General features: G+C 35.1%; 1 long non-coding RNA gene across 2 annotated transcripts in view; it reads left to right on the forward strand.

The window, feature by feature from the left end:
* The window catches only part of LOC108519438 (uncharacterized), a 180,266-nt gene that overhangs the window by 164,994 nt on the left and 7,103 nt on the right, over positions 1-8,169 (forward strand). The window contains exons 1-2 of one of the 2 annotated variants that reach the window (XR_001882626.1): positions 6,483-6,562; positions 7,948-8,051. This is a non-coding gene — a long non-coding RNA (uncharacterized LOC108519438). Of the gene's footprint in view, positions 1-6,482; positions 6,563-7,947; positions 8,052-8,169 lie in introns of those variants that run through there. The other variant, XR_001882627.1, reaches the window with a different exon arrangement.

Here is an 8,169-nt window from a genome sequence, read left to right on the forward strand (position 1 = left end):
CCTTACTTACTGCAAAAGTCCCTTCCAACTTTGAGGTCCTAAGAGATGACTAGAGATATGTAAAAGACCTCTGTACTTTGTCCCACCACAGGCCCAGTTTGTATTAATTCTCAGGTGAAGACACACGAAACAGGTTTAACCTATTTTTAGATAGCCCAGAAATCAGTCAGTGGGGAGCCAAGAAAAGCTTTGAGGATGATAAAGTCATTTACTTTGTATTAACAGAAGTTGAGAAGTCCTTTTCTGGAATCTTTATTTGTAAGTCCACAATGCCTCCCTAACCAAAATAAATCCTGTCCCCCTGCCTCTTTTATTCATAAGCCCCTGGTTACTGCACAGTATCCTCTATCCCCAAATATACCTGGCTAATTGATCCTCTTAATATTACTGGGTGACTTTCTCAGATGATTTCTTCCTAACCTTTTTGGCTGCTTATAATCCTATTAGCAAGCTCCTATCGTAGAACATTAATGTGGTTGTATCTGATTTAATTTTTAGCCAATACCCTACAAAATGCAGTAGCTTATTAGTGATTTTTATGTCATGTGGTTTTAGCAAAATTGAATGATAATGAGATGTGATTGGGTGGAAAATTATAGCAATAGGGTGCTTGCTTTCTGTAATTGCAGCATAGTCTTTAGTTAGGAATGGGACTATCAGAATTTCTTTTACTTAACAGTGATTTCTAAGACATGGAAAAGCACTGAGTATTTATAATTTATTCAGTATATGATTCAGTGACTTTCACTGATGGATGGTGAGACAGCCTTGCAAATCATAGAAATGATCAAGGAAAGCAGAAGGAAGATAACAGCGGCATTGTCTCATCTGAAGCTTCATTTATTACCCTCCCCCATAAATGAAGTAGAAAGGAATATAGGACCATGTTAATAATGGTGGTCTTATCTAAAATAAACTTATTAAATGAGACAGATTCTTTATTAACTAGTCAGGAGTCAAATGATTAAACAGCTTTTCTTGCCATTGAATTTCTAACAGAAATCAATGTACATTATACAGTTGCAGCAGCTGAGATTGCAAAAGCCCAAGGGCAGCGTAAAGACTGTGATTTACTGAAATATTTTATCAGCATAATGGTCAAGAGATGCAGTTCAGTTTGTCTGTGGGGTACAGTTTATCTTATTCATTTTTGTATGTGTTAAAAAAGCTACTTGAATAAACTTCCCAATTGTAATATTCCTGTTGCGAAACCATAACTGTCCCACTGAAAAGAATTGTCCACATTCAGGACATTTTTAAGAATGAAAAGTTGCTTTATGGAGACTTACATATTGTCATTCTATTATAGACGGTGCTACCCAATGAGTTTGGCATGGTTTACAACAAATACGATGACAAAGCGTTGTTAGACACAGTGCCAGGTGCTGGCTGTACCTCTGCACAACACTTAAGTGGCACAGAAAATACTGCAGTTTATGCTCTTGCATAACTGCAGCAACTGTAAGTTGCTCTTACAACTCACTTGACCTTTTATGCAAACTTTCTTTAATGTCTACAGCTTTTGGGAGTTTGTACAAATAATTGTCTTTCCAATCTAAAATTAAGAGAATGATGTAAAATTTAAAAACAAGGAAAAAATATGAACTTAAAGTACAATGATCAGCAGCTGAAGAATTTCCTTCCCCTTGATTATCAGTAAAGAAAGTTTATTTAATTACTTGTGAAATGTCTACTTCTATAAAAAGGATTTAAAGTGGCTTACAATAAAAGCCATATATAATCAAAAAACCACTTATCTAATACTAATCCAAGACTTAATGGTATAAAATAACAAGCACTTTATTCTGCTCACAATTCTATGTGTCAAGACTTGGGAAATGAAACAGCAGGATGGTTTGCCCTTGCTCCACAATTTATTGGGCGTGATTTGAACAACTATAAATTTCTGGGATCATATGTGTAGAGGCTCAGGTTGTTTGGGTCTTCTCCATGCCACCCCTGCTAGGGACAGAATGCTCAAAGTGGCCCTTCATTTATGTCTCTGGTTCTGCTGGAATAACTAGGACAGCTGGGGCTGCTCAGGACTGTCACGGACTTTTCCCAGGCAGCTTCCTCACAGTATGTCATCTTGGGATGGTTGGGCTTAACATGGCAGCTAGTTGTCCCTCACGATCCAAGAGGTGTGAGCAGAAGCTGGAAAACTTCTAATGAGTGAACCTCTGAAGTCCCAGAACCCTCCATGTGTATCCTCCATCACATTCTAGTGGTCAAACAGATCACTAAGTCAGCCTTGACTCAAAGGAGAGAAATTAGACAATACTTCTCAGTAGAGAAGAGTACCCCCAAATATACGGTCATCTTAATTTACCCCATAGGCATAAGGTGATTAGCAATGAGAATTTTAAAGTAAGAGGAGCTGTACCATTGAGGAGACAAACAATTATCCTAGAAAAAGAGGTTAATGACACCTTCTACTATAGGCATAGAATTTAACCTTGAGCCTCCTAGTGATCAAGGAAAAAGAAAAAGGAAGAACCAGCAACATAATGTTTATTATTTCAAAAAATAAGAGTAAGGTTTTTTCTCAATTATTTTCCAAAGTCTAGAATAATAATCAGCAAACATAGAGCACATGTATATTTGATACTGTTCCTTTCTTCCTAAATCTCCCTGTTTCTCTCAGTATCCCAATCTACCTTTGTGGTGGTAGTCATTCTAAATAGGAAAGTTACTGCTTAGAATGCAGGCTGAGATTAAGAGGTGGAAGAAAGAAAGAGGAGAAATGAGGGTAAGCTGAGACAAACACAAAGCAAATAAATGAGCACAGAGAGAGAAAGAGAGGGAACGAGAGAGAGAGAGCAAGAGAGACAGTGAGAGAGAAAGAGAGAGAACTAGGCGGACAGAGTTTGGCTTGCTCAAACTCAAATGTCTCTAAGGGCTTCTTTGGCAGGTACCTAAAATATCTGTAACACATGAAGCCAAAATGATAGAAATAAGTGGATCCTCTGTCAAATGGAAATGTGCATACCACATCTAAAAGCATCAAGTTATTTTTTATTATTGATTTAATGCCAAATATACCCATTTTTATGGCTGACTTTAGGCTGCTCCTGAATGTCAAGTTACATCCCTTGAATTTGCTTCTGCGGGGAAATTCTGAGCTCTGAGTATGAATAATTATACTGCTGGATTTTTCAGGTCTCTCTTAGTAGAGAGACCCTCTAGGATGGCATTGAGGGCTGATCATAGGGATTCACATAAGTGACCTCCTTCTGTTCTCAGCTACTGAGAAATAAGACCTATCACCTTCTGAAAGAGTCACTTTGGAAAAAATAAGAGGAGAAATTATTAATGCCCATAAGGGATAAAATAATGAACTAAATGAAGCTAGTGCCAAATACTCTTGCTGATCCAGAGCCTTAGAACTGAGAAATGCATCATTGTATTTTGTAATGCAAGCTACCACCATGCCATTTACCTCTGATTGTTACCTTTTAGACATCTAATGTGCTAGAAAACAAAAAATGACCACAATGTGTTCTTTACTAATAGAAATACAAGCACTGTTAGCACTCCTTAAATTCTGACCAAAGGGTTCTTTTCCTTTTCTTCTTGCTCCTCCTTTTTTTAATGGGCTATCATTAGAACCAATAAATACTCAGAAAAGTACCATACATTCTTGTTTGCTTTCTTTTAAAAAATATGTATATTTAAGGTATACAACATATTGTTTTGATATGCATATACATAGTGAAATAATTACTACAGCTAAGCAAATTAACATTTCATCACATTCCATAGCTACTGTGTGTGTGTGTGTGTCTGTGTGTCTGTGTGTGTGGTAAAAAGCACCTGAAATCTACTTTCTTAGCAAATTTTCAGTGTACAAAACAATATTATTAACTACAGTCCTCATCCCATACATTAGATCTCTAGATTTATTTATTCTACCTGACTGCAATTTGTACTTTTTGATCTATTTCTCCTTGCCTCCCACTTCCTGCCTTTGGTAACCAACATTCTACTCTGTTTCTGTGTATTTGTCTTTTGTAGAAAATTACACATATAAATGATATCATGCAGTATTCTTTTCCTGTGTTTGGCTTATTTGACTTAGTATAATGTCCTCCAGGTTCATTCAGTTGTTGCAAATGGCAGTATCTCCTTTTAAAGGCTGAATAATATTTCTTTATACATTAATCTGTTGAGGTTATTTACATTGTTTCTATATCTTGGTTATTGTGAATATACTACAATGAATATAGAAGTTCAGCTATCTCTTCAACATACGCACTTCATATTCTTTGGATACACACCCAATAGTGGACTTGCTGGATTAAATGACTGTTCTATATGGTGGTTCTAGCTTTAATTTTTTGAGAGACCTACATACTATTTTCTATAATGTTTTACCAGTTCATATTCTCATCCACAGTGTACAAGGGTTCTCTTTTCTCTTCACCTTCACCAACACTTATCTTTTTGATAAAAGTCATTCTAACAGATATGAGGTGATATTTCATTGTGGTTTTGATTTGCATTTCCCTGATGGTTAGTAATGTGCACCTATATCATAATCTATAGAAGAAAACTGAAAGTACTTTCTCTAAAATCTGGTACAAGGCAAGGATGCCCATTGTCAACACTTATTCAACATAGTATTAGAAGTTCTAGCCAGAGTAGTTGGAAAATAAATAAATAAATAAATAAATAAATAAATAAATAGCATACAAATCAGAAAGGAAGTGGTAAATTTATTTGTCTGCAGATGCCATAATTCTATATATCTAGGACCTTAAAGTCTTCACCAAAACAAAACAGAACAAAAAAAACCTGTTAGAACTAACAACTGCATTGAGTAAAAAAATAGCATACAAAATCAACATACAAAAATCAGTTGCATTTCTTTATATAAGGATTTTCTGAAAATAAATCAAAGAAACAATCTTATTTAAATTGCATCAAAATTAAAATATTTAGAAATAAATTTAACCAAGGAAGTGAAAGATCTTCACAAACAAAACTATAAAATATTGATGAAAAACACTGAATAAGACACAAACAAATGGAAAGACATCCTGTGTTCATGGATTATAAGAATTAATACTGTTAAAATGTCCGTATTATCCAAAGCCACACACAGATTCAACACAATACGTACCAAAATTTCAGGGGCATTTTCATAGAAACAGGAAAAACAAATCTAAAATTCGTTTGGAACCACAAAAAAACCCAAATGTCCAAAACAACCTTGAGAAAGAAAAACAAAGTTGGAGGCAACACACTGCCAGATTTTAAGTTATATTGCAAAGTTATAGTAATCAAAACAGTATGGTACTGGTATACACACAGAAACATAGGCCAACAGAATAAAGAGCCCAGAAATAAACCCAAGCATATATAGTCAACTAATTTTCAATAAGGCCATAAAGAAGAAACAATGAGGAAAGGATAGTCCCTTCAGTAAATTATGCTAGTACTCTTTCTTTTTAATCAAAAATATTTTTTCTTAAAACATGCTGCTATCTATTGCTACAGTTTCTCTCTTCCTTTTTTACAAGTATGTGGCAGAAGCTGACAGTGTTTCTAATTTTCTGAACTCCCCTTAGGCTAATACATCTTTGATTTATAGCAGAGCAGATGGCAACCCAATTTTTCTTTTGCTAGTCTCTTCAAATTTAATTATTTTGTTTTTTCCAGTTGTGAGGGAGTCAAACCTGGATACACTTTATATCTATACCCCCATGGCTCTCCCTTCAGTGTGCCATGTGACAGTGTGCTCTTTCCATCATAATGTCACATCAATTTAGACCTCATTTTATGTCCAAAGCAGATTTTTTTTCAAAGACTGAAGCTGCAGTTCCTTTGATGCCTAAATTAAATGTTAACTAATAGTCAATTTTTCAGATTCCACTCAGGCTAAATTAAGTTGGGAAAGAGTCCATATACCTAGTGGGTTGTTTTGAAACAAGTAACTCAAATGTCACTAGATATTAGCCTTTGCTGAGATATGCAAAATTCATCTGAGTTTCCCCAAATGATGTAGATTCTAAATAGTTTCGATCCTTAATGTTTTCTTTGATGGTCAGTTTGCTCTGATTCATTGATTGGGAAAAATTAGGTAATATACAAGAAATAGGAATTGTTACTCCCTTTAGATTGGGGTTGATTATCATGAATAAATAATTTGAACTTTCTAGTAAAATGGCCCTGATGGTTTCCATTCATGTATTTGCCAATTTGTTATCTGTATTCCATAAGAAAAAAGGTTTTAGTTCCTATTAACACATTTTATCATTCAGTTTTAATTGCAGTCATAGACATTTGTAGTCTAATGTAACAGAACAAAAGATATCATGAAAAATGAGTTCTATGGGAAAGAGAAAAAAGCATTTCATTTTAGACAATAAATATATATTACAAGTGGGAGCATTATAAATCCTTAGGTTTTGTGAATATTCCATCTTCTTGTTAATAGACAGCTGTGCTTTTTATGAACTTCTAAGAGCTGACCACCTTTGGTCAGAGTTGGAGTTATTAAAGGCTGAGGACAGAAGACACAGACTCTATCCAAAGTGAGCATTTGCAGTGTGGAATTACAGTAAGTGTTCTTATCAACCTTTAGACTGACATCCACAGTAATGGAATTTATTACCATTCACTCCCTGCCACAAAGAGCTTAGAATTAAAAGGTCTTGTCCTTCATTGTTAAATACTGACAATTTTCCCCCTTCAGAATCTTTTGTGAGGCTCTTGCTGGTCCAACTGATACTATTTTTCTTCTAATGAAAATGTCTTTCCTCTGTAATTCATTTTAAAGGGACCCTAGCATGTCCCCAAACAGGCAACACCTATGTGTAACCAGGCAGAGAGAATGGACCAGATTAGGGACCCTTTTTTAAATGAGGTTATAGGGATGGATAAATGCAGGGGACCCCAAGCAATTGTATATCTCAGGGAATCATGGGATTATACAGTCACTTAAAGTGGAAGTTTAGTGGAGTCTTAGAAGACTCATCAAGTCCTAACTGGTGAAAGACAGAAGCCAAGGTACACCTTAAGACAGTATTGACAAGGAGACAAGAGGCTTCTGGAGTCTGGAATTGCACTGAAGAAAGGGAGTGGAAACTACAGTCCCCAGATCATGAGACTTTGGCAAGATTTCTGAAAGCTTTGTTACTTCAAATTTTTTTTGTTGTTATTTTTATTATCGCTCTGTTTGTATACCTGAGTGAGAAAACTTATTAGAGGAGAAGAACTTGGGTACCCTGCATCTTCCTACAGTTAGACTTGAAAGGATTTAATCTCTAAAGGAAAGAGTGATGGTGACTGCTGGAAGAATGAGAATGAGAACATAAACAAGCTGAGTCATTTGTGCTCACAAGGAAGAGGCTGGTGGATATGGGCTGAGCAATAGACCAAGAAGTTTGACACTCATAAAGTCCTTGTGGTGCCTCTACATCTAAAACTCACTAACACAATTGCAAGCACTGTGTCAGTTTTAATGAAAAAATTAGGGCCATTAGAAGAATAACAGCTTAGCAGAATTAATATTTTACATGATTAATTAAATATTGTTTTATCTTTAAACCAAAGTTCTCACAGCATTGGTCTCATAAGAAGAGTAAATGAGGTGTCATTTGTATCTATTATTTTTGAAATGTCTATTTTGCAAAACTTTAAGAGTGAGGCACCATTTTGGAAGGAAAAACACTTTCATTAATGGCTTAGATTTCTGACACTGCTTATAAGTAAGAATTATTTGAGAGGTCCTAACAAATAATAATAGTTAAGAATTTAAATAAGTTTTATTTGAAAGAAAACATTGATTCATGCTATGGTTTCCTCTTTGTATGTAACCCAAAGATTACAGGGTACTAAGTATCACTTGAGAGATGAATATACCCAAAATAGCAAATAGGTACTAATTATGCAAATATGTTTTTTAGCAATATAAACACACTTCTGTGGACTTATTAATCCTAGGAAAAGAGAAGAAAAAGCCATTATAGGGGGAAAACAACAACGAAAAGAGGGAGACCAGGAGAAGATACTGAAAAAGCACTGAAGCTCAAGCACAGATTTACTAGGTATCAGATGAACCAGTGATTAGGCTTATCATAAAATAAAAAAAATACCTGTCTAGTAGTTCTTGTGTTACTTAATATTCTCTTATTAAAATATTTTGGCCGGGCGCGGTGGCTCAAG

Source organism: Rhinopithecus bieti, unplaced genomic scaffold (genome assembly GCF_001698545.2).
Source record: "Rhinopithecus bieti isolate Rb0 unplaced genomic scaffold, ASM169854v2 scaffold_2350, whole genome shotgun sequence".
Classification (NCBI taxonomy): Eukaryota; Metazoa; Chordata; class Mammalia; order Primates; family Cercopithecidae; genus Rhinopithecus; species Rhinopithecus bieti.